The following is a 26,461-nucleotide window of genomic DNA, read 5'->3' on the forward strand; positions in this document are numbered from 1 at the left end:
AAACCAACTGGAGGAAGCTGGAGACACACACACACACACACACACACACACAAAATGGTGCGGATGAGTTCTACAGTCAAAGATTATATGGAAGTTATGTGGAAACATAAAGGAAGGAGGAGAGAGACTAGTTCTGCTTTCTGGGGTAAGGATGGCAATTACTTGGGTAGAGATAGAAGCCATTCTTGGCAGGTGAAATTATGTGTGCAAGTTCATAAAGAAGTGGAGGAATATACATGTTTGTAAGAGTAAGAACTGTCATAGGGTATGAAAGAGCATGTTTTTCGCAGATTCTTTGGGACATCCTTCATATACAATTCAAAGACATTGTGACAAATTAAAAATAATGTGTTGAATATAAACATAATGTGTGTATATGTAATACTGGTAGCAGTGGGGTTTTTAGTGTTCAATATTGGGCTGCAAGTGAATCTAATCTTACTTCATGTAAACCTTACATAAGTTATCCTTATAAGACAGTTGGTCTTAACTGGGGGTGATTTTGCACATAGGGGATATTTTGCAATGTCTGGAAACGTTTTCGATTATTAAAACTGGGAGCTTGCTACTAACATCTGATGAGTAGAGACCAGGGAGGCTGCTAAACATCCTACAGTTAAAAAATGCCTCCACAGCACAAAAACTGATCCAGCACAAAGTGTGCGTAGTGCCAAGCTTGAGAAACTCATCTCTGAGATTACTATTGGTCTAATTTTATAAAACGTCCAAGAAAAACAAAGCTCTGAGTTCTCCGGTATTCGTTCATATTTGTCAATGTTTTAGCATGAATAGGTATATTATAAATTATAAAACATGTATATTAAACTTATGTGGAATCTTCCCTATTCTATGTCATCTACCTGTGTGCTCATTTCTTAACTCATCCTCTTAAATTTTTACAAGAGGTAATTATCCTGCTTTGTGCTTCATTCTTCTCATTTAAAAATTACGCTTTGATAATAGTTTATTTTTGCTTTGTTTTGTACTTTATAAAAGCAGTATCAGAATCTATGTGTTTTTTTGTTATGTGTTTTTATTTCACTCAGTATTATAAGCATCTTTAATATTGTTGAAAGTAGCCATGTTTTGTTCATTTTCACTGCTGCATGTTACCACATGGTGAGTATATGCTAAGTTTATATAGCCATCCTTCTTTTGATGGCAATTTGGGCTGTTTTCAGTATTTTTTGGTGTTATAAAATGATGTTATAAACATTATTGTATGTCTCCTGATGAATATGTAAAAGTTTCTTTAGGACATATACTTAGAAGTTGAATTGCTGGATCATAGAATATAAGAATGTTTAGGTAATTCCACACTTTTGCAAAGCTTAAACCAAATGAGTGTATGGTTGTTCCTTTTGATTCACATATTCATCAACACTTAGTATTATCTGATTCCTTTATTTTCTTCAATCTGATGGGTGTAAGCTGATATCTCATTGAGGCCTTACTTCTATTACTTAATTACTAATGAGGTTGCAAACTTTTCATGTGTTTATTGACATTTACATTTCCTCTTTTGTGAAAGACTAAGCATTTTTTTTTCCTGACTATTTTTTCTAGTGGGGTGTTTGCATTTACCTTGTTAATTTGTAGGTATTTGTGTATATTTTCTAGTTCTGTGCAATGTCAAGGATTAATGATGTCAGGAAATGGTTGGAGTTTCTACTAGTCAACTCATCAGAACTACTTGACAAAAAAAACAATCCACTGATGGGTTGGCGATGGAATGTTAAGAAAAGGAATCCCATTTTGAGATATGTTATTTCTTGATTTTAAATATTTTATCTTTAATCTGTCACACTGTAATAATAAACAGTGAGATACTGAAACTGGTGGCTATTCTGTAATATAAAACACATGAAAAAAAATCCCATGAAAGGTCGTGCGTTTTTCCTTGATAAATGGATGGAATGTCACATAGCAACTTCTCATTCACACTTGGAATGTATTACTATGTTTACCTTTTGAAAAAGATATGTCACTACTTTTAAATAATCAACAAAACTTGAAGCAGAAAGAGCAGCAACTCTATTTCACTCTATTTGGAAAGGATAAATTAAAAATACTGAAAAGAAGTATTTCCTACTTCTGTGTGTAATATGCATTCTGCTCATATTATTCCGCACCACACATCTATACAGGAATTCAGAAGTAAGAGTATGGAAATTGAATAGAACAACCATTTTAAAATAACAATTTGATCAGTCCTTCAAAGCAAGGGATTCAGATCAAGACAAAGTATCAACTGTCCTATGCAGTTGTAAATGTAGGTGTTACCACTTCAAATGATAGCTGACCTTCATATACAATAACCACATGTATTTAATATTGAAGGAATATTAGGTAAATGAAGACAGTGGATTTTCTTGGCTCTGGGTGTTTCTTTAACATAGTTTCTGTGTATTGACTTGTGTAACCTTAAGCAGTGTATATAAAACTGTGTTTTTTGTAAAAATAGTGGACTAGAGTAAATTTACTGTAGAATAGGGGAGAATGTTCTGGCATGCCAGTGTTCGTCGTGTGGATGATAGAGATTGTTTGCATTAAACTAAAACAACCTGAAAAACTTCCTTGATTTTGAAAATGAAAACTCCTACATGTGATTACCTAACATTCATTGCTGAGGTGAAATTGAATTGGTAAGGCAAGGAATGCAGAGAAGTAAATGGATGGGGGGAGAAAATTGAATTTAATCTCACAAAGATGATATTCTAGGAAAATGACAAAACACTTATGTTACTGACACTAAAGGGAAAACTTAGAACATGTAAAGCATTTGCTGAGATCTAGCAGACGATAAGAAAAGTGAATAAACTCAGTTTTAAATATTGTTTTATCTTTAATGACCGTATTGGTGGAAAAGTTTTATGGATATAGGATTAAATAATGGTGGATTATAAATTAAATGTACATACACAGACAACAGTGATTCCATGAAAATTGATAAAATAGTTAAATAATTGCAGAACTTCATTAGTATTTAACAGTGAGGATGGGATAAAAATAAAATACGAAAATGTTTTAAATAAATCATTAAAGAGTGTGTCAAGGAAAATGAATAGTGACAAATGTCAAAAATAGGAAAAGAGTCACTGGATTTGCTTATCAGACTAATAAGAGGCAGAATCAGGATTATAACAGGTCCATCTGATAGGCTATTCCATTTATACTTAGCTGTATTTTAGAGTGCTTAAATATTTAGAGATGAGAATAGCATTGGTTTTTTTGAGGGACTGAATGAGATGACATGTTAAAATATTTTGTAAATTAGAGAGATTTACAAGGATAAGTTGGTATAGGATGTTCATAAGAATGTTTCCATACGTCTCTAACAAGGAGTCTTTATTATATAGTAGAATATAAATTTCAGTGTCAAATATTTCGATATGGTAGGAAAGAAATATAGTTTAAAACACTTTCGCTGCGACGTTCGACTGTAGTCGAATGATAGTCCCGTACCACTGACTGCGGCGTTTGACTTTACCCCACGAGCTAGTGAATGTTCCAGAAGGAAGTTTAGGAAAGCAGATGCACATTTTTCTATATTTTTGTGTTTTTCAAGAATGAATAACAATAGGAAATTTTTATACTTTGAAGTAATTATTTTAATAAAAAGCATCTTAACTGTATTTACTTAAAAATATAAATACTGTAATTATTTTCTTCGGATTTTTCACATATTTTGCAGAACAAAACAATATAATGAAAAGGTGAAAATGGGATATTAGTTTCTGGGTTTTTTTTCTATTTTCATGGAACACATTCCAAGAAATCAGCCCTGCTTTTAGTTTCCTTTGTTTTGGGGGCATATGTGTTGTTAGGCTGAAAGAAGTTACCAGATTATGATAAACCCTATTCTTGGCTTTTGTTGCCAAAACCCAAAATGTTGAGGGTTTTTGCTAAAGAGGGAGAGGTCGGGGCTTACTTGGTAGATGAGAAGGGTCCTTAGCTCACAAGAGCCAGGGAGTTGGAGTATTTTGGGAGTGGTTGGGACTTCTACTCTCCTTGTTTATCCTACTCCAGGAAGGTAATCAGACTCAGGGAAATGCTGTGTGGTAGGTATACTTAGGGAGAATGTACTTAGTGATCAGTCGAGGCACTAGGATTCTCAGCCTCAGAAAGAATCTTGATGCCCAAGTTTGGGAAACATCGGAGGGATGACAACTTGTTAAGAGACTGCAGCCTGGAACCTCGGTCAGTTAACAGATGATGAGTGTGGATCAAAGAGCATAGAATCTGTTCATCAAATGTTCTGCCTGGATAAGAAAGACCCCAAGATTCTTCTCAAGACTCTAAAAAGGGAAGAAGTCTTACTAATGCATAAAATTGAAACTCCTCCTTCCTGCTTAATGGAGTCTCAGAGTCACGTACAATTTTATTTAGATTAAATGAGATATTTTGTACCTATCTAGAGTACTGTAATACCCATAATTTCTTTGTAAAACATAAATTCTGGGGGAAGGAGCAAGTCACAGACCTTTATACGTTGACTTGTCATTAGCAAGCAGTGAAAAACTTGAAGTAGGGCTCTTTTAAGTGGAGTAAACTTAAAGTAATTAAAGATTTTTAATCACCTACGGAATTATAGCATCAATGTGGATGTGAGAAGTGATCAAGTTTATCCCAGTTCTGTTTTTCTAAAAGCTCTTAAACATAGGTATGAAACTGGAGTAAACAAAACCTTGGAGATAAACACAGTGCATTAAAAGAGAAGTAGAGGGAGATTAATTTAAAGACAAAGATAAGAAATAGAGGAAACTAGAGCTCTGGTTGGTGAGCCCACCTCGTACTCTCTGGAGCCATATATAGAAGGAGATATTGTACTGAAGGTAGCGAAGTTCACCCATCTGGATCTGGCAGTCTCATCCAGGCCGGGAAATTCTACCAATCCCTCATTCTTGTGTATTTTATTTTCTGTTGAAAGATTGATGATTACTCTAGCATCAGACTGGGTGAATTTTTCATATGTCTGTGTTAGTAAGCCTATTGGAGTCTGGCGGCTTGCCTCACCTGGCAGCTAAAATGCAGGATATACTCCTCTGAAACTCTGTGGGTGGAAGAAAATTGGCCTTGGCCTGTGTGTACATTAAACAAACCTACTAACCACCACCTCTAGCAGCAACCTAGAGGTTTGGCAAGCAGCCAATTTTCTAAGGTTAAACATAAATCTTTATATATGATTTGATAAGAATATAATAATACCATACATTCTTTGCTTGGGGTGGGGGAGGGTGTTATAACAAAATGTGTCTGACCACAGCAGACCAGTCAATCCAAACTACCATGGGTCACCTTCCGTATTTAGGCTGTGAAAATGGCAGAATGAGTGATTCCATTGTGAAGAGAAAGCATGCCCATGTAGAAGATTGGAGTTGACGATAGTTTTGCATGAAGTTTGGACTTTCTGCTAAAATTTTAGCAATGATTTTGCAAGCTGGAGAAAAATACAGAAGGTTATAGATCAATGATTCTCCTGCTTTCACCATGACGAACTCGTCTTAGAATGTTAGACCTCATGTGGTGCTTGTGGGTGAATACTGTACAGTTCCATAGACTGATTTCTGACTCTGACTAAATGTTAACTAATAATAACCTAGACTATGGCTTAATAAAGTATATCAAAAAAGTAAACTTTATAAATTATTAATGAATAAAATAATAAAATTTATGAATATCATGAATTTATTATTAATAATAAAATGGTATTATTAAACATGATTTATTAGTAAATACAATTATTAGAATATAGTTAAGGCTTTAATTCAGTAGTCTGAAAGAAAATTTACCTCCAGTTAACATTTGGTAGCTTTTCAAAACGCTTAAGCTATGCTCACATAGGGAGGTGGTTGAAGTTTTAGTAAGGTCAATTTATTAGTTCATTCTAAGCCTTGTTTTGAGTTGCTTACATATTTTCAATTACATATTTCATTCTTGTTTCTCAATCAGAAATTATGCTTGCTTAATTTTATTTTCATTTTATTATGTTTAAACAACTTTTTGTTTAAACAACTTCAGTAAAATTAGTGTCTCCATCAATAAAATTTTGACCTGAGATTTGGTGATATTTACTGTAATGAGTTTGCTTTGCATTTTGAACACAAATCCGCCATATCTTTATTGTTAAGGAGACATACACACATATAACTCGAATGTGCATTCTATTATTTATCACTGATTTATTCTTCATTGGAACGTGAGACTTGGTAGAAAAATGAACATGAGAGCTTTTCCTGGCCTCTCAAAAAATTTGAGAGACACTGATAAAACATGATTTCAAAGTATGTAATTAGATATTGATACAAATTTAATCTTAGCCCTAAAGTAAAATCTAAGTGAGCTAATGGAGGAAAAATAAATGGTATATAAGAATTGTTGTGAGTAAAACTGTAACATAGGAAATGTCCTTTTTATTTTGGTCTCCCTCCTTGCCAGTTCTCACTCCCCTGCTGTCAAGAAACTGGAGCCTGTCCCTTTGGAAGGCACCCTCCACTCCCCTCCCCTACCCCACGCTCCCACAAGCCCTACACTTGCCTGTCACTCACTACATTCTCCACCCCACCCCACCCACACATCCACGATACAACAAAGTATCTTTAACATATTCCATCAAGCACGTAACATTCAAATAGCTGAGTTACCTAATCATCCAATAAGCCTATAGTTTAGGTTACAGAGCCCTCTAAATCCTGGCACTTTAGTGGAACATTATAAAATACTGATATAGTTCATTTTATCAGCTAAAAATGGAAATTTTTTATGAAAAAAAATAAAACATTATAAAATATAAGCATGCAGTTCTGCCTCATCCAATATCCAATTCTGACACATTATAACACTGATCATCTTAGAAATGTATATCCATTGTACTACTGGAAAGCAGAGTAAACATAGTTTTCTCATGGCAGAACCACAGTAAAGGGAAGAGAGCCCTGTCACATGTCCTTATTAGCTAGAAGTTTGCACTGCACAGTACTTGCCTTAGTTTGATTCTTACTGGCCCATGTATTTATTTTCTCTACTATGGTCTTTCTTTCTGCCATTTTTCTTTCTTTTTTTTTTTCCCTTTCTCTCGAACTGTTTTGACCCTTAATAGTTGAAACACAAAATTTTACCAAAGAAGAGTACTACACTGGATATAAAACTACAAGTTTAATAGACACTTCAAAAACTGTCAAGAAAAATAATTTGGGGATTGGGAGTAGACATTTATCGTTATGAAGAACATGATAAATGTCACTGCAGCCTGGGAGGACTGACCCGAAATGGAGAGTAATGGGAACTGGGTGAAGCCATGGCCCTACGATTTAGCTTGACTTCAGAAGTTTTAAAGAAAAAGGAAGAACATTTGCCAGCTTATTCAGTTATGGCTCCCATTTCTGAACATTTCTAGCACTAAACAGGCAATGCAGTGTACGCTAAAAGCACATCTTCAAATATTCATTTCAGGAGAACAAGTAATAACTCAGCTGTTGGCTTTAGCAAGGTCAGCAGATCCTGAGTTTCCTTTTAATATATTTACGATACGAGTTCATTAATGTTTTCAACTGGTGGCATTATTAGCTGCCATCAAAGGTTTAAGTTTGAGAATGCTTTTATCCAGTAGCCTAATTTTTCCTGTGAATTTCGGGGAAAAAGTAATGAAAGTTACGATTTTATCCGTAAACATCTTGTGTCCAAGTCAAGGAAACTATTAAATCATGGCTTTAAAAACACATAACTAATCCAAGGGGCTATACGGGAATGAAATAAAGCGTCCCTCATAAATGAGACATCAATGTAGTGAAACTACAGTACTAGAATCCCACTGGCTTAGTTTAAGAAAGCTACCTTCAAGGCTTTCCTTCAGATAACTTTTCTTGGATACCAGCTCTCCCTGTGTGTACTCAGTATGTCCTTGGGGAAACTATTTAAACCCTTAGGCTCAGTTTTCCCGTGAAGAAAATAATTAGTATCTGGCATACTGAATTGTGGTGATTAAATAAAATAGTGCATGTGAGGTACTCAGTACACAGGTAGGCATTTAGCATGTGGCACTTGTTGCGTTAACCGGGATTTCTGAACACACTATAGCAGAAAGTTTTCTCTCTCATCAGTGAAGCTTTCAAGCCTCCCCACGTGGAGCTCTGTCATCTCCTACAAAATGCACCCGTAAATAGTCACCAAATTGGGGTTTGGAATCGATTATTATGTATACGTGTAGCTGCTTGAATGAATAGCTTTAGAACCACTCCTAAAGGATGTTATTTGATATGATATACTGGATTTATTCAAGCACTATAGTTTTCAATTATCTGTAATTAGGATTTTAAATAAATGATGATGTAAGGAAGGAAACCATATAAAGAACTTATAGGTTCTACTTAAACATATTTTGCCTGCCTGCCTTTAAAGGCCATAAAGTGTTAATATCTTCTTCTAGGCTATTATACAGGTGCCTAATTACAAGATGTCTTATGAAGTCTTAGGAAATAATTTAATTGGTACTTTATAGAATTTTTTGTTAATAACTTTATTCTAAAATAAACCTACTCTATAAAAGAGGTAAGAGAAAGCAACAATTTAAAGAGAATTTTTAGGAGGGCAGGATAAATGGCATATATAATGATTATAATGATTATTGACCTAATGATAGTTTAAAAGTTAAGATCGACTAATCAAGAAGTTTGCAACTAGAGTGCTACAAACATCACACGATACTGAGGTCTCAGCCTGTGTTTCTTCTTTCCCTATAGCTTAGCAAAATGGGAGTGTGTTCACAGTTCTGAAGTCAACACTGTTTAGTGCGTCATTTTTATAGTCATGCAGGATAAGTCCAGGAAAATAAGTTATACATCTGCTTAGGAAAAGAGCCATATTTACCCAATTTCCCCACCTCCATCTTCATCTCCTTCTGCCAAGAGGAATTCATTTTACTGTTTTAGTTACAATAGAACTGTCTTGGCTTGTTGACGCCCCACAAGCATTTTTACAGACATGTATCACTTTAAATTTCTAGAGCCATTAAATCACAGACTTCCCATTACAAAGGAGCTTGTTATGAGGATGAGATGAGTTGGAACTTTACCATAGTGAATAACTAAAACACTGAATTTATATGAGTCTAGACACATACGCAGGCTTCCTGGAATGACACAAGAGGTATTTTAGTACTTTTAACCCTTGACAGATTTGGCTTTTTATCTTGTCTAAGGAACAAAGAGAAATCTATTTAGTTTTATGTTATTGATTTTGGAATAACATATTTGGTACTTCAGAGAATCCATGGAAATTAACTACCATATATAAAACTGAGGTTTATGATGCTTTTGTTTGTTTGTTTGTTTGTTTTGGCTTACTGGTCCAAATCACTTTACATCTGTTTGTCTCAGTTTCCCCAAACTTAAAGTCAGTCCATTCATATGTTTTATCAGTGCAAGACTATCAATAATAATGACCACCACTTACTGAGACTACGTACAAGGGATTTGTACATTGTCTTTTATCCCAGTCCTACATGTCGGTTTAATTGGGAAAAACTGAGGCCCATATTAACATAGAAGTAACCTTCCTAAAGTCGTAAGACTAGACTGCTTTTTTATAGTCTGTAAATATATAAAGCATCTCTCTTTTTCAGATTTATAAGCCACAAAAAGCCTATTGTCCAAAATTCTGTATTAGTTATCTGATAACGGTATGAATTTATAATTTAATAACTTGGTCTAAAGTTTTTGAGTACCTACTGCATACCAGTTATAGTGGCTGAGAGGCAGAAATACACATGAAAACAGATAAATTACCACCTAAGCCCTGTCCTTTAGGATTTTACAGTGTAGTGAGAGAGACAGGCATTTAAGTTGATTATAAGACCAAGTAACTATAATGAAAAGGTAAGGACACAATCTCTGACAGGAACAAAACTACTGTATCTTCTATTTGCTTTCTAGAGTAAACTATTGCATGTTATTTCATGTTATACTTTCAAAATGGTCAAATTTTTCTCTATGGATTTTATTTTGCTCATTCTATTATTTAAACACTACACAGTTCTATCAAGTATTCTATTATATATACATATATATATATAAAACGAGTTCTATTATATATGAAACAAAAGGTATTATACATTTAATATAGTCTCTATATATGTTTATACATATTACATTGAATATATATGCATTCCATGCATTATTTACATATGTATATATAAAATCTATTGTGTATAAAATACAACTATAATATATACATACGCATATGTAACTAGTTCTATTATATAAAATTCAAAATCAAAATCTTTCTGTGTTAAAATATTTTAAGTTTTAAGACTTTTTAAATATGAAACAAGAGTTAACAACAACAAAACTTTTGATTTCTATGAACACTAACTCTTTGAAAATCCTCAGAGTTCTCTCTTGGTTTATCTAATTCTGGTCATTAAGAGTTAGGCCTCAGTCTTGGCTGTCACGAGTCAGTGTGCAGCCCTAGTTGTGAAAAGCTAGGTTCCATAAGGATGTATCTGATTGTAGCCATGGGATGCCAGCCTCATTCAACCTGATCTCTAAAGATTCGATTTCCTTCAGTCTAGTCCTTCTAGGGCCTCTTTTAGAGTATGTTTCCCCATGTAGTTCCCTTCTAAGAACACTCTTTGGAACCATGAGAAGTTATATATTCTTTCTGAATTACAGAAAGCCACCTTATCATTCTGTGTATTTTTGACACCATCACTGGAGGTCCCACTCTGGGGGCGTACACCAGAGTCTTCCAGATTCCCTGAAGGGTAAGCTTCATGACTGCATTGAGTTTTCCTGCATTGGCTGGCAATACAACGTTGGTTGCCCAAAGTTCCCTTATCTGCTAAAAGAAATCAAAGTTCAGCCAAAATCACTCCTCCAATAATCTCCCATTACTATCTTGTTGATGTTTCATTGGCCTCTGATAATGGTCCTTAGATGAGGAAACAGTAACCTCTCTTAGAGGAGGATAAGGAGAGAATAGAGAGAATTAGGATCACAGTGCTGACTCTGGTTGAATCGGGTAGCATTTACCCTACACAACATCTCCATTTTCTTAGTGTTATAGCCTCTCATTAGTCAAGTGTTCATTCATTCAACAAATATTTACTGACCCTTTCTCTGAGTGGCGGACACTATGCTGGATGCAGAAGATAAAACGAGGAATTTGATAGAAATGATCCTTATCTTCATGGTGTCTAGAAACTATTTAGAACCTTTATATTAACATCAAAGAGTTTTTGAAGTGTTGAGAGGGGCGTCTTACTCAGTCCTCCTCTCAAGGAAGTCAGTCAGTGATGTATGCGCAAATCCATGTTCTTAGATTCTAGAATGCTTTTTACCTAAATTAGTGAGTTGGAGCAAATGCCAGCAACCCTCCTCCCCCAAATAAATTCATTGGAGTCCTTATTTAAGCCCTTTCCTAAGGATCTAAGCATCTTACAATATTCAGTCATTCCTTTACTGAGGATCTAGGCAACTCATTTCCTTCCTTTAACTCAAGACCCAACATGAAAATGACTTCTGATTCATTTGGATACAAATTCTCAAATCTTTTCTTCCAGAAAACAGTTACATTTAAACAAACATGTTTTACACCATGGGGTATAAAAAGCAAATTTATTAAAACCTACAGATCAAATTAATTTAATAACATCATTAAACATATTATCTTTTTCAGTGTGATTCTGAAATTTATTGTGCTTCAGATTTACCTAGGAAGGTAAAGTACAATTGACTACCCTCAGAGGTCCATACACAGTAGTTCTTGGGTGGGGCTAAGGAATCTACATCTGTATTTTAAAATTTTGCATTTTTACTAAAATAGTCTATAGATCAATCCTTGAGAAATATTACTTTAGATAATATATACCATAATTGCAGAAGTAGATTACTAATTGAACATTAATATTTACTTATAAAGTACAACTTATTATAGAATGATATATTTAGAATGGATGAATGAAATCTAGGGACATAAAGTAAAGCAGAGTCTAAGGAAGAAATATTATAAATATATTTTGGCCATATACTTAGAAAAGTATATTTATAATATATACTGGGTTACTCCCAGTTCAAAGACCAGCAGTCTGTTTGACATTCTCCTTGATAACCCCAACTTTTATGATTTACTAGATGAACGTTTAGATAAAAATTATGCCTAGTGAGCAATTTTCAGGTGTAAAGTTACATCCATATCCCTTTATGCAAAAAAGCTGTTAATAGAATAAGTAATTGAATTTGTTCTTCAACATTTCTGAAGACTAAAATTAAGTTTAAAATGGAAAGAAGCTTTTTTGGTTAAATCTGATGGATTGAACACACACGTTAGCCTTCACATTTTGTCCAAAACTCATTAAACATGGATCATGCTAATGGAAAATTTGGTAGGGAGGACCTCAGGAAGAGAATGGGGTGAAGAACACGGCACTAATGACTTTAAGAAGGGAAAAGGAGAGTGGACTTAGCAGAAATAACTTTTGGGAAACCAAAAAGAAAACCAAAAGAGAAAAGTGGTAACTGATTTAGTGAACCAAAAAAGCTGGATCCTAAACTTGAATAAAGAAGGCTGAGAGTAAATTCAGTCTACGAGGGAACATCCCAAAAATACAGAAATTAGCAGTATCAGATTCTCTAAAATTGGGATAAGGAGGGGCTAACACAGAAAGATCAGTTTAAAGTCTGTTTGAGAAATAGTGTCAGACTTTCCTTCCCTTCTCTACAACCAGATGTCTGCCACTTTCTGTATCATAAGAAGAGTAAAGGTTTATTATCAGTGGAGTGTAAAGCAGAGACTTTCTGACTGGGGGATACCAGGCACAGCTGAGAGGCAGGATGACTCTTTTATAAAAATCTGGAGGTAGAGAAATTTTACTAAAGCTTGATATTTCAGCTCTATGTCACCTGGGCTCTCAGAGCCTTGTATTAGGCCAGGGGTGTCCAAACTGCGGCCTGCGGGCCAACTGCGGCCCGCAGTCCATTTTTAATTGGCCCGCAGCAAATTCCAAAAATATATTTAGTTTACTTAAATAAACCAGGTGAGGCGATACGTACTTCACCTCGAGTGAGTGGCCCGGCTGTTTGTGTGTTTTACCGCATATGGCCCTTGGTGAAAAATGTTGAAAAAAGTTTGGACACCCCTGTATTAGGCATAACAGAAAAAAAAAATTAATAAAAATAATAAAACAAAAGAATCTTGTGATGAATGAAACCAGCTGAAAGGTAAGATCCTACACTTCCCCTAGAAAGCTGCCAAACAAAACCACCCTGCAAGCCTACAGTTGAAATATCCCATTTACCCAATTGCAGCTTCTAATCATTTTTTTTAGTGTCCCAGTCTTATATACGAGTATGAGGAGACAGCCATGAATGTCACCAAGTATTTTAGGAAAGATTTTAATAAAGAATCCATATTGCTCTAAACATTAACTTAGAGAAAACAGAGGTGTGCAGAAGCAATAAAACTAAACAAACATTAACTTACCTATATCCTTAGAGATAACAGTAATCATGGCAGTCATGAAACAACAAAAGAATACTATTTTTTTTTTTTAAATCAGGAAAAGAGAGCTCTTTACATTAAATGTGATAATTTAAAAAATCAGTAGATGAGTTGGACATAGGATTAAGGAAATACCAGTGTAAGAAGAACAAAAAGACAAGCAGATGCAGACATACAGAAAGCAGAGAAGAGGAAATAGGAAAATAATTTAAAAAAATATTTCCTAGAATTGAAAAGATAGTACAAAGGATCAAAAGACTCAAACTAAAATACATTACCATTACATTTAAAAGTACTAGGACCAAGAGAAGATCCCCAAGCCTTCCAAAAAACAAGGACAGTTTCATACAAAGGACAAGTGTCAGAGAGGCATTGCATTTTCAATAGCAATACTAAGGTAAAAGACAGTAAACCAATTCTTTTCAAGTTCTGAGGCAAAATCATTTCCAACCCTGAATTCTAAGCCTAGCCAAATTATCAATTGAATGGGAAGGTAAAATGACATAAAGTCTCACAAATGTCGCTTCCCATGTACACTTTCTGAGGAAGCTACTGAGGATGTAGAGTAAACCAAGACAGGAGAGTAAACCAGAAAAGTGAAAGTCTTGGGATGGGGGAAACCAGCCTTTAGCACAAGAGAGAGAGACAGGAATTCTCAGGGATTGAGATCCCCTAGTAATATTTGTGTAGCTGATCTAAAGCAGGTGAGATGGCCCCAGGAGAGATTTATTCAAGAAGATAAAATTGCCTTTAATGTATTGAGAGGAGCTTAATAACAACTGAGTAAGAGGTCTGAGATATGGCAGTGAGAAGTACATAGATGAAAACAAGAAGACATTTACTCCAGAGGGGGAACAAAGTTATAAAATCGTAATCAAAGCAGGTTAGAGAAAACAGAGGTTATGCAGAAGCTTTCAAAAGAGTCTGGCTGTCAAAATACTTATATAGTTCTAATAACATAAGAATGTAATAACCAAGTATTGATTTAACGAAAGCATAATTTTAATATATTGGAAGAAAGAGAATGAGATGCATGCATGTGCGTGATGGGGATTGCTGTGGTAGGACGAGAGACAGAAATCCTAATATGTCTCTAAAGAAGAAATACAAATGGCCAATAAGCATATAAAAGATGTTCAATTTCGTTAGTCATCAGGGAAATGCAAATTGAAACCACAAAAAGATAATACTTCATACCCATCAAGATGGCTAGAATCAAAGAGTCAGATACCATGTTTCCCCCAAAATAAGACCGAATCTTATATTACGTTTTCCTCCAAAAGATGCATTAGGACTTATGTTCAGGAGATGTTCTCCTGAAAAGTCATGCTAGGGCTTATTTTCCTGTTAGGTCTTATTTTCGGGGAAACACGGTAAGTGTTGGCAAGGATGTGGAGAAATCAGAATTCTTGTACAGTGCTGGTGGGAATGTGAAATTGTGCAGCTGTTTTGGAAAACAGCTGACAGTTCCTCAAATGATTTAACAGAGTTACCACATAACCCAGCAGTTACTAGGTATATACCCTTAGAGAAATGAAAACATATGTCCACACACAAATAAAAGCATATGTCCACACAGGAACTTGTACACATATTTATAGTAGCATTATTTATAATAGCCAAAAGGTGGAAACATCTGAAATGTCCATCAATGGAAGACTGGATGGGGACAGAAATGTGGTATATCTGTGCAATAGAGCAAAGTACTGATACATGCTGCTACCGGGATGAACCTTGAAAACATACTAAGTGAAAAAAGTCAGTCACAAAGTCCACATATTATATGATTCCATTCACAAGAAAGTCCAGAATAGAGAAATTGATAGAGACAATAGTTTGGTGGTTGCTTAAGGCTGGGCGGTAGGCAACAGGGAGAAGGCAGTAGTAGAGAGGTAATACCAAAAGGTATGGGGTTTCTTTTTGTGGTGATGAAATGTTCCCAAATTGACTGTGATGATGGTTGTATTTATCTGTGAATATACTTAAAAACATTAAATTATACATGTTAAATAGGTGAATTATATGATATGTGAATTATACTTCAATGAAGCTGTATAAAAAAAAAGAAAAAAAGTTAAGCAGGAGAGCAACCTTATTTAGATTTGCAGATAATGTTAAAAGTTATAGCATAAAAGTGGTTGCCAATTAGGCAGAATTCCTTAACCTGGGCATTATTGACATGTGGAGCCATATCATCCTTTGTGCGGCGCTATCCTTTGCAATGTAGAATGATTAAAAGCATCACTCGCCTCTACCCACTAGGTTTGTCTGTAGACATTACCAAATGTCCCTAGGGGTCGAGGGAGCATTGCTTCCCTAGTTGAAAATCACTCTCTAGGGATTGGGAACGTGAGTGGGGTTGAACTACAATATGGAGGCATGGCTATTTTTCATTACAAATATTGAAGGACTACTTGACTCTTTAAACTGTTAACATACCGTTTTCCCCGAAAATAAGGCCTAACTGGATAACAAGCCCTAGCATGATTTTTCAGGATGACATCCCCTGAACATAAGCCCTAATGCGTCTTTTGAGGCAAAAATTAATATAAGACCCGGTCTTAGTTTCGAGGAAACACGGTATATGTTAGTCAGATTAGCTTGCTATAACAAGATACCACAGATGGGATAGATTAGGCAACAAAAATGTATGTATTTATCACAGTTCTAGAGGCTGGGAAATCCAGGATCAAGATTTGGTTTCTGGGGAGCGCTCTCTTCCTGGCTTTCAGTTGGGCTGACTTCTTGCTTTGTCCTCACATGGTGCGGGAAAGGGACATCTCTCTTCTGATAAGGCCACCAAGGTCACTGGATTAGGGCCCGCCTTTATGAGCTCATTTAACCTAATTACCTCCGAAAAGCCCTATGTAGAAATACAGTCACATTGGGGGTTAGAGTTTCAACAAAATAATTTTTGGGGGGGGCAACATTCAGTCCACAGCAATGCATAACTTTGAATGAAATAGAAAATACATGTTGGATGTTTTCACAGAAACCCAAGTGTTATTCCTGCACTGAGTTACTAATGAGGTCGCTGTCACTGGGGATGTTATTGACAATGTTGGGAATACTGTTTTTTGTTGTTTTGTTTTGGCTATTTATGTTCATTTGGCAATAATCTTCAAATTGTTATTATAAACTTTGTAGTGTTTTATTAAACTATCTCAATATTATCTTGTGTCAACCAATGGCCATTGGTGCCAATTCAACAGGAACAGATATCCCAATTTGGGGTGCTGCGAAGGAGACAACTTAGGGCAAACATCTCAGTTGTGATACAGCACAGCTGCGAGAACAGCGTGGCTGTGAAACAGCTCAGTGGTTTTACAGGTCAATTATGAAACAGCATGGTTGTGACACAGCAGTGCTAGGAGGATACCCTTCTCTGGCTAGACAGCTCTGCTCTGCCCTGTTCTGCTCCACCTGTTCTTCTCCACTCTGGTTAGGCTCGAGGAGTCTTCCAGTGTTTTATCTTCATCGTTTTATCTCAAGCTGGGGAAACGCATACTTCAGTCTTTGGTGGAAAGGGGAAACACACTCTCTGAGCAGAGGGGAGCTGACTCATATGCAGAAAAGTCCATGCCACTGGTCCCAGTTTGGTCTCTTATCATGCAAATAAGGACTCCAAATGCTCACAGTTTGGTCCAAAAAGCACTGGCCTGATTGGTCAGAATGGAGTTGCTCTGATTGGTCAGTGAAAATGCTAATAGGAATATAACTGTGCAGCTCAGATTGTACAGGGAAAGCCTCAGTCCCATCGGTTGAAATACAATTCCAGGAACTCCTTTATATGGGCTGGCTCAGTCGATATGAACCAGGCAGGCAGGCAGTTACAGTGCAGACCCCTCCTTGAAATGGGGTTTGTGTGAGAGGCCCCCATTTAGAAATGGCTGCTAGGCTCTGTTTTTAAATTTGAGCCCCGTTAGCCATGAGGAGTTCTTCTTGGTAGTTCCCTTCTTTCTCAAAGCCCACACTGGTTACTTAAAAACAAAACAAAACAAAACAAAACAAAGAAAACCAAGTGGGCTTCTTATAGGGAAGAATTTTTTGATTATGTGCTTTACTTGTTTTGTCTTGCTTTAGGTAAACTTGGACATAAATCTTTACCATAAGATTTTCAAGTGATTCTGGAGAAAAGGTGCTATATAAATGAAACATTAACTAAATCATTCCACAAGCACTTTCATATCACTCCTGAAATACATGTAGGCAATTACACTTTTTATAATTGTTATTGATTATTCAAAGCCCGACGTGTGATGTTAGTAATAGATATTCGTTTTAGTTGGTCTAAGATGTTCCACTGGCAAACTAAAATCATTTGATGTTGTGGTTATTTCCATGTACGTTCAATCTTTTAAAGAGATTCAGTTTACAGTTTTTAGTTTGTCAGTTCATTAAAAAAAATCAGATGTTCTTAGTCAAAGTGATCAAAGCTTTATTTAGATTTTTAGTAAATAATTAATCTTAGTTTTACTGTGTACATATATATATACACACATATATATAATAGAGTAGGTACTTTTGAAAGAATTATCCCATTTATCAAGCTGACATTTTGGCTGCTTCACAAAAAATGCAGATTCCATCATTGGTGTATATAGAGTCAAAGTCAAATCAAATCTTTTGTTCCACTTGGGGATGTTTGATTAATGAGATCCTGCTAGGTTTTATTAATCTTTGTACATTTTTCACATCTCACTTTTGACACGTAACCATTCTCTTTGGAAACCACCGTCATTTTCTTTATGTATAATGCAGATTTAATCATAATTTAGGTTTGGAACCTTTTTTCTTTTAGCTTTTCATAAACCATTTATAGGACCTTTATTTCTAAGCTAAATATATTTATTTTTACTCTATCACATGTTGCGAAGGTCTTTCTGTTTTTCTAACCTCTGTTAATAAAATCCACCTGGCAAATAAAATAAAACTTCAAAATAATTAATTGAGACTTTTTGCCTCAAGCATATTTTTCTTACCATACCTTTTAGAATATGAAACAACATAAAAATGCAGCTTTAAATTACAACATGAGAATAATGCGGCTTTAGTAACCATTCTCAAGGTCAATGATAGTATTTTTTAATGCTGTCTTTGAAGCAAGTGTGAATAGAACAGACGTTGCCATTAGGAATGCTATGACTTCTGTGATTACTTAAAATATTTGATAGACAGATGAATAGTGTAAATGTTTATCATGTCAGCTTAATGAATAAATCAAGTATTACCTGCCTTTTTCTTTTTTTAAGTAGCTTTTATTTACTAGTCTCTTGGCCACCTTTAGTTTAATGGCCTTGCTGCTTACTTTATATGCTGTCAAAATGACAGCAGCTTCAGGCAGAAAGCATGGTCAATCCTCAATATTACCTATCCTTAGAGAACAGGGAAGAGCCACCTTTAGTTGGAGACGGAATACCCACTGAATATAGTCCAGAATTTTGAAACCCTTTGATGAGACTCAGACAGGAGTCTTTCTCTAAAAATAGGAAGGAGGTTATAAATGTCAGGAACTTCATAGTCAAAGCTAAGCAAAGGGTAAGTGCACATTTAGTGGATTCACAGGGAACATCAACTACAATATTGATGCCTAGAAATGCACAAGGCACAAGATATAATTTCATCCCTGCCTAATAGGCTCTATTTTCAGGGTTTGGAACCCAGCAGGAGACTGTTGATCAGAAAGAGCTTCACTCCTACACAGGAATGGTTCATTATTGCGTCTGGGATGAAATCAAATTCCTAGGTTGGAATAGGAAATCGTTCAAGATCTGGATCCCAATTCCCTATCTAATCTTTTTTCCCCTAATCCCACCACTCCTAAAGCAAAATATTTTAAACAGGATTGTTAAGCAAACTTTCTGTAGGGTCAGATAAGAAACTTTGTGGGCCATACAGTCTACTGCTGTCACACTACTCAACTCTGCTGCTTTACAGGAAAGCAGCCATAGATAATACATTAAAAAGTGGGCGTGCTTGTGCATCAATACAACTTTATTTACAAGAACAGTGGCTGACCTGATTTGGCCCATGGGCCATAGTTAGCTGACACCTGCTCTAGATCAGTTGATTTACAAACTGAGTTGTGACCGTAGAATATACAGGCAATTTTATAGGCCACAACCACTTATGTATTTATTTATTTACCTGCTTACTTACTTAACCTTAAATCCCACACCCGTTGTTTATTATAAAGGTGGACCCTGCTCCTCATGATGGGTTTATGAGTAGGATTTCTGGTAGCGAGCAAGAGTACCAGGGCCTCCCAACGTTTTGGATTAGCTGGGATGGCGAGCAGCTACCTGTAGGCTCTGGTCATACTGGATGAAGATGTTGTTCATCTCCTGCAGCCACATCCACGTTTATCTGGGAATAGGCCTCTAGGGCTTTTGGTGATGAACTGGCATTTGGAGTAAATCTATGCCACGTGACCACCACCCTTCACACGCAGACAGACGTTTGTCACGGGAATTGCTCCTTGCACAGAAGCAGAAGAGGTTCAAGTAGCTTGTTTTGCCAAGGTGGGGTTCCGTCAGGGCAAACCATGTACCTTGGTGAGGCCTTCTCCCGGTTTGCAGCGCGCCGTGGCTGTGGTGGTTTTCTGGCGACAGAAGATCTACGTACGCAGACTGCAGAAGGCCCGAGGACTGCGTTTCTGCGAGTGTAGACAAAAGCACCGAGCAGCGCGGCACCACCACCAGAAAAGGCCAGTTTTGTTGTTTTTTAAATAGATGCTTACTTTTAATACTATTTAACATTGCTTTAAAAATTCTGGGTAATACAATAAAACAAGAAACAAATTAAGGACTATGATTGGAAACGAAAAGATAAACCTATCACTTACAAGCAATAAAGCCATAGTCATCAAAAATCGAAGATAATCACCTGAAAACTGGTAACCAAAGTTACCTACACATGGAATCACTTGGGGGAATGCAAAAAAAAAAAAAAAAAAAAAACTTCATGCTGAGCCTTACTTTGTTTTCAGCTTTGTATTGTATTTTACATGTATGTGTGTAGTGGCTGCGAAACGGAATTTGGTACCTGTGGGCATGGTCTAAAAAGTTTGAAAATTGCCCTAAATGACCTAGAATTGTTGTAGGCTTAAAACGGGATCTACATTGCCTTCTCTAGTATATGTAACAGAGCAATACTTGAATTGTTAGCACTTAAGGTTAAGAGGAAAACCCCAGAGACAAGAAACCCTTGGATAAATGTTATCATGGTTATTCTCAAGGAGAGTGAGCTCCTCTTTAGAACAAGGCCCTAAACCACAGCTGTGAAGGCAGCCGGGAGACTGAGCAGTGCCTGGGCCGTCTGACCAACTGTGGTTACAGTAACTCACTACTTTCCCTCCTCCTCCTTCCTGTTAATTATTCAAATCTCATTTAAGCAGAGTAAGGGAAGGGAGTTTTAGCTGGAGATAACTTCCTCTAGGGTGGAATAACCCTGGCTGAGGAACAGTAGGGACTTGGAAACCCTCATCTCTCTGTCTTATCTCAGATGAAGGATCTTTGTGGCTTTAAATTGTTTTTCTCTCTTCTCTAGCCTCCTGGCCTTGGCTGTTTTCTTTCCATACTCACTCAAACATAAATTGAGGTGAGAAAGGGGAGATACCCTTTAGGTTGTAAACCCTGGGAGCCCACATGATACTATAAGTATATTCAGATAGTGACGGTTAGGTAGAGGGAGAGGACGAGAAGGAAGGGAAGATACAGAAGGGAGTGTTATTTTAAATGTCTTAAATTTTTGCATTGAAAAAGTCCCTTCAGATTTCCTTAATTTGTACATGCTGTTACCCAGAAGAAATAACAATCAGCAACATGTGCTACTTTTAAAGTCACGTTTATCACATTGATTTGAGAACCAAAAGCCAAATGTCCCATTTCCTGAGGATGCCTGTATGAAACAGTGGAATGCAAATATTTATATTGAAATTATTTTCATAGGTGCCTATCTTATATCTTAAGGTGGTTCAAATTAACCAAAGAGAAAATATAAACCTTTCCCTAATAAATTTTACAACAAAAATAAATATTTGTTAAATAAAATATTATGGTATCTTAAAATGTATACATTTTTGTACTTAGTATCTGTTCTAAATTGAAAAAAATAAGTAAATAAATTAAATAAAGAAATATGAAAAAATATAGATATTTGAAGACATCTTTATTAAGAATATTCCAATCGAGAAGCACACACACAAAAATACTTATTATTTTAGAAAAACCTAAGATTTAGGAATTTTCCCAACTTGTTTGCTTCTTGTTTGGTTTTCTAACAAAGTAGAAATAAATATTTATACTGGAATAAGCAAAATGATAACCTTAGGTGATTAATTCGAAGATAAAATATTAGACAAATATTTAGACAAGCAGATTCTATCTTAGAAATATATTTTATTGATTGTGTATGCCAAAATAAAGTATCATAAAATTGCAAATTTTTCTTTAAGAAAATCCATGGTAATTACAGGCCAAAAATATATGTGTATATATACATATACAGAGGGTGCCAAAAAAATGTATACACATTTTAAGAAAGGAAAAAACTATTAAAATTGTAATACTCAATATATACCCATAACAAAAGATAAACCCAAGTCACGTTTGACTTCTGCAATTACAAGAGGTGCCCAAAGCGGTTACCATCAACGTCCAGACACTTCTGATTATGGCGAACTACTGCTTGAGCAATGTTGACCAAAGTGTCCACTTGTATACATTTTTTTGGCACCCCTGGTGTGTGTGTATGTATGTGTGTGTGTGTGTGTGTGTGTGTGTGTGTGTACATATCTATCTTGGAAAATGTTCCATGTATAACAAATAAAACTTACTGCTGCTTTTTAATGGCTATATAGTGATTTTAGCCATTAAAATGTTATGATTGTTTCATGATTTATTTGTCTAGTTCCAAATGAAAGATATAATATCAACCTTAGGGTTCAGGAAAGAAGTAAGAATCAGAGCAGTTAATGCTTAGTTGAGTGCACTATGTCAGTAAAATGACGAGATGTGACAACCTAGAGAAATTGTGTGATTTCCCTATTTGATGCCATATAAACAAAAATACTAAGGCAATGAAATTGAGACACAGAGAGCTTAGAAGTAGGCAGATCTGAGCATCAGTAAGCACAGCCCCCTGTGCATTAAGATATACTTGTAACCTACAGTTCAAATAACTTTTAGATGCATTTTTTGTTTTCTTAGACAACTAGATGATTAAGTTTTGTATAACACAACCACTGTGAGATTCATCACCCTCCTTTTCAGTGGAATTATTATTAGTGTATTGTATTTATGGAGTATTCTCTAGTTTTAATGTTTTTAACATATTACCCTGTTTCCCTGAAAATAAGACCTAGCCGGACAATCAGCTCTAATGTGTCTTTTGGAGCAAAAATCAATATAAGATCTGGTATTATATTATATTGTATTATATTATATTATATTATATTATACTATATTATATAGACCCTGTCTTATTTCAGACTGAGTCTTATATTAATTTTTGCCCCAAAAGATGCATTAGACTGATTGTCTGGCTAGGTCTTATTTTCGGGGAAACACAATATTTGATTCCTTATAAAAATATAAGTTAGACAAAGCAGATTGCTAATGTTACAGAAGAAATTGAAGCTCAAAAGGAAATGATGTACCTAAAGCCACATAGATAAAAAGTGTCAGAACAGAGGCTAGAAAAGTTCTTAAAGAAAATTTCATGTTTTTTTGTAATATTGCCTCTCAACCAATGAATACTTTTTAAAAAATTTTAAATCAAAGGTATTTTGTATAATGCTAATTTCTTCTACTATGATATCACTGTTAATTCTTTTCTTCAGTGCTTTTTTTGAAAATTAGGAAAAACTCAAAAGAAATAAAGTAAATATGAAAATATTTTGATTGAGCCATTTGAAAAAATAGGAAATACCCTTTGAGTCATGCTCATTTGGTTTCAGATTAAAATACCAATATCTTCTTTGGAAGCTGTAACCCAAACAACTACCTTAAAATTACTTTATTTCTGAATATAGGGTTTAGTAACTATCAAATGCATTTATCCAAAATAAATATTGAAAGTATTTCATAAATCAGCATGAGCATTTTTACTCAAAATGATTAAAATTGATATGAATAATTGGTATGGATCTCTTGCTCATCTCTTGGAGATAATTGAAAGAAAAAATGCAGGGAGGACAACTCCTGTGTCAATATTACACTGTAGAATAATTTTAGAGTGAGCAAAATGATTTAGAGATGTGGAAAATCAGTATCATAAAATTTAAAATGACTAAAATAACTAAGATCTATTTTGCCAGGAAAAAAAAGGGTATAAATGTAGTCCTACGATGAGATAGAGAAGAATACTTTGCAGAATAAAAGAATGAACACAGTGACCCTTTGCTTCTTTTTATCTTTTGATAGGTTTGCATCCTGTTTATGCTGTCAAGGCCATAAATAAAGCTTTTTCTGTTGTGTTTTCCGTGAACATGAGCTATAATTTTACGTATTTTATGTCATCTGTAGGGTTTCTTGCCAAATGAAAATTGGGCACATTGGAATTAATGTTGTGAAGTATTGTAGGTTGGGTTCCCCGAGAAGCAGACTCTGAGAGAAGTTAGCATGCAGGACGTTTATTAGAGAGTGCTCTTTGGAGGGACACATAGAAAGAAAGGGAAGAAACCAACATTGGGCAGTGAGAAAGGCTGAATGAAGATTCAGTCTCAGCCAGGGCCTCAAGAATTTTCAAGCAGTCCTTACTTGAGTAGATATCATAATAGCACCTTCAAATCGCCAACCAGAAGGTGTGAAATTATTATTATTTTTTTTTTGTCATGGTAGCAGTTGCTAGTATTGCAAAGAAAGACTTGGGCATCTAGGTAATTTCAATTTAACACTATTTTTCTCTTGCCATTCTGTTTACCTAATTTTATAGTGTTAGCACACTGAATGTGGTAGGTGTTGTTACATTTCCATTTTCAGCTAAGAGTAACTTCTTTTCTTTAGGGAACTACTTTCAAATCCATGTAGTTTGAGAGAGGCTGACAATCAAGATATCCCCAAATCACTCCCCTGTTCTTGACCTAGTGACAGAATCTATACCCCTAAATACAAAATTAGATTCAAAGAGTGGACGTGAGACCCATGTCAGGACAATCAGAGTTATAACCTTTAATTCTCTTTCAAAGAATTTCACGGTAGCAGAAGGGTAGTTTTTCCTGGATAGTCAAGCCCTGGGCCTGCTGGTAGCTCTTTCCACCATAGCTTGACTACAGATGGAGATGTTGTCGAAAGATGGGTTCTTGGTGTACATCACAGGAAAGAATTCAAGTACGCACCAAATAAGCCAAGAAAGCAGCAGATTTACTAAAAAGAGGACAGTACACTCTCAAGAAGGTGAGAGCAGCAGGCCTGGAGAAGAGCAGTTGACCCAAAGAACAAAGAGGCTTAGGAATTAATGTATTACTCTTAAAATGAGGATACAAAATATTTGTTTTAGGAGTGGTGTTATCGGCATTCATAGGCGGGCCCTTGCCGACCAGTCTTTCCTGTTGGGAGGAGGGATTTCTGTCCTTAATTGGCTCTTGTCAGAACTGTCATGGTGGCACAGGGAGTGAAGAATTTTCTAGGCCCTCATAATAATATATATATTATTATATATATTATTATATAATATTATAATCCATTATAATTAGCTAAAGTTCACCTAAAGTGACAAGATGGCGTCCTGGATCTGCTCTCAGCTGCCAAAATCTAGTTCGCGCTGGTCTGGCAGCTATACTTTTCTTAAAGATGACCTCATCCCCTTCCTCCTTTGTCTCCCCTCACCTCCCGCTTCCCTTCCTCCCCCACTCTCCCCATGGCCCTATTCTTTCTGCCTATGGTAACAGAGAGAGGAAAATGTAATCAGTGTGCATGTGTGTGGAGGGTAGGGGGTAGGGGAGAGAGCCCGAGAAAAGAACTAATATGACACCCCTAACGTCAATCCCTGAAACTCTGAATGCTTTGACTCTAAGAAATAACGCAGTATACTTATCAGTCCCACAAATACCCTTTTTAAAATGCTTGGGCCAATTAAAGGGGAGTTTACAAGAATACTAATACTTGATTTCTACTTCAGTATCCTGGCCTAGCATTTCTGTCCCATTGATTCCAGACACTTTGGTGGGGTCTCCATCACCCCATTTAGCTTTTTCCTGACCCTTTTCCAGGTAACAGTAGATCCTCCATCTATACTAGCTAGTATCCAGCATGAATGCTCTTATCATCTGGAACAGCCAGTTTTTGATAGAGATAGCTCAACTTTCCACCAATTACCTAGAGTTTACAAAGATAGCTATTAATTGTTCCATATCCTGGTCATGTCTTTCTGAATCAGTCATCCTTAGCAGGAAAGCAAAATCATAGGCAAACAAAAGCAAATATAATATATTGACACAGTCAGTAGATACAGTGTTAAGCCACGATGCTATCAGTAAAGAATATGCCAGTATTGTGGTAGAAGAGAAACGGCCTTTCTCCTGTTTTATCAAGAATGTAATTTTTTTAGTCATTTGAAGAGCTGCTTCTTGGGGCAATTATAAAATTCTTTAGTTACTATTTAAAACACTTATGTTACATTCCAATGACCTGTATGTGAATGATTTGAAATACTTAACCAGAAAGATAACCCTTATGAGGGTAGAATAGGCAACTTGAATGTTCTTCTAATCTCAGACCTTGTCTGGAAGATCTTTGTAAAGACAAAACACTCATTTTCTAAAAAGTGTTTACTTCTCCACTTGAACATATTTTTTCACATATTTAAGCCCTTTACAGTATGGTTCATTAAGAAAATCTAAAAGACTCTCTGAAGATAGAGAAGGCTAATAAATCACTGCAATTTCATTCGAATTTTATTGTATCTTTTTATTTTTATAAGACCTTCTGAAAATGTATTTGCTTTAAAGATTGTTTTAAAAGAACTT

The 26,461-nt window shown here is 35.7% G+C and overlaps 1 protein-coding gene and 1 pseudogene across 2 annotated transcripts in view; one reads left to right on the plus strand and one right to left on the minus strand.

The window, feature by feature from the left end:
* LOC117012065 (40S ribosomal protein S8-like) overlaps nt 1-20,252 on the minus strand; it is a 76,788-nt pseudogene extending 56,536 nt beyond the window's left edge.
* The window catches only part of SEMA3E (semaphorin 3E), a 247,692-nt gene that overhangs the window by 80,608 nt on the left and 140,623 nt on the right, over nt 1-26,461 (plus strand). The gene's annotated exons all lie outside the window — the stretch shown is intronic.

The sequence above is a fragment of the Rhinolophus ferrumequinum genome, chromosome 20 (assembly GCF_004115265.2).
Source record: "Rhinolophus ferrumequinum isolate MPI-CBG mRhiFer1 chromosome 20, mRhiFer1_v1.p, whole genome shotgun sequence".
Classification (NCBI taxonomy): Eukaryota; Metazoa; Chordata; class Mammalia; order Chiroptera; family Rhinolophidae; genus Rhinolophus; species Rhinolophus ferrumequinum.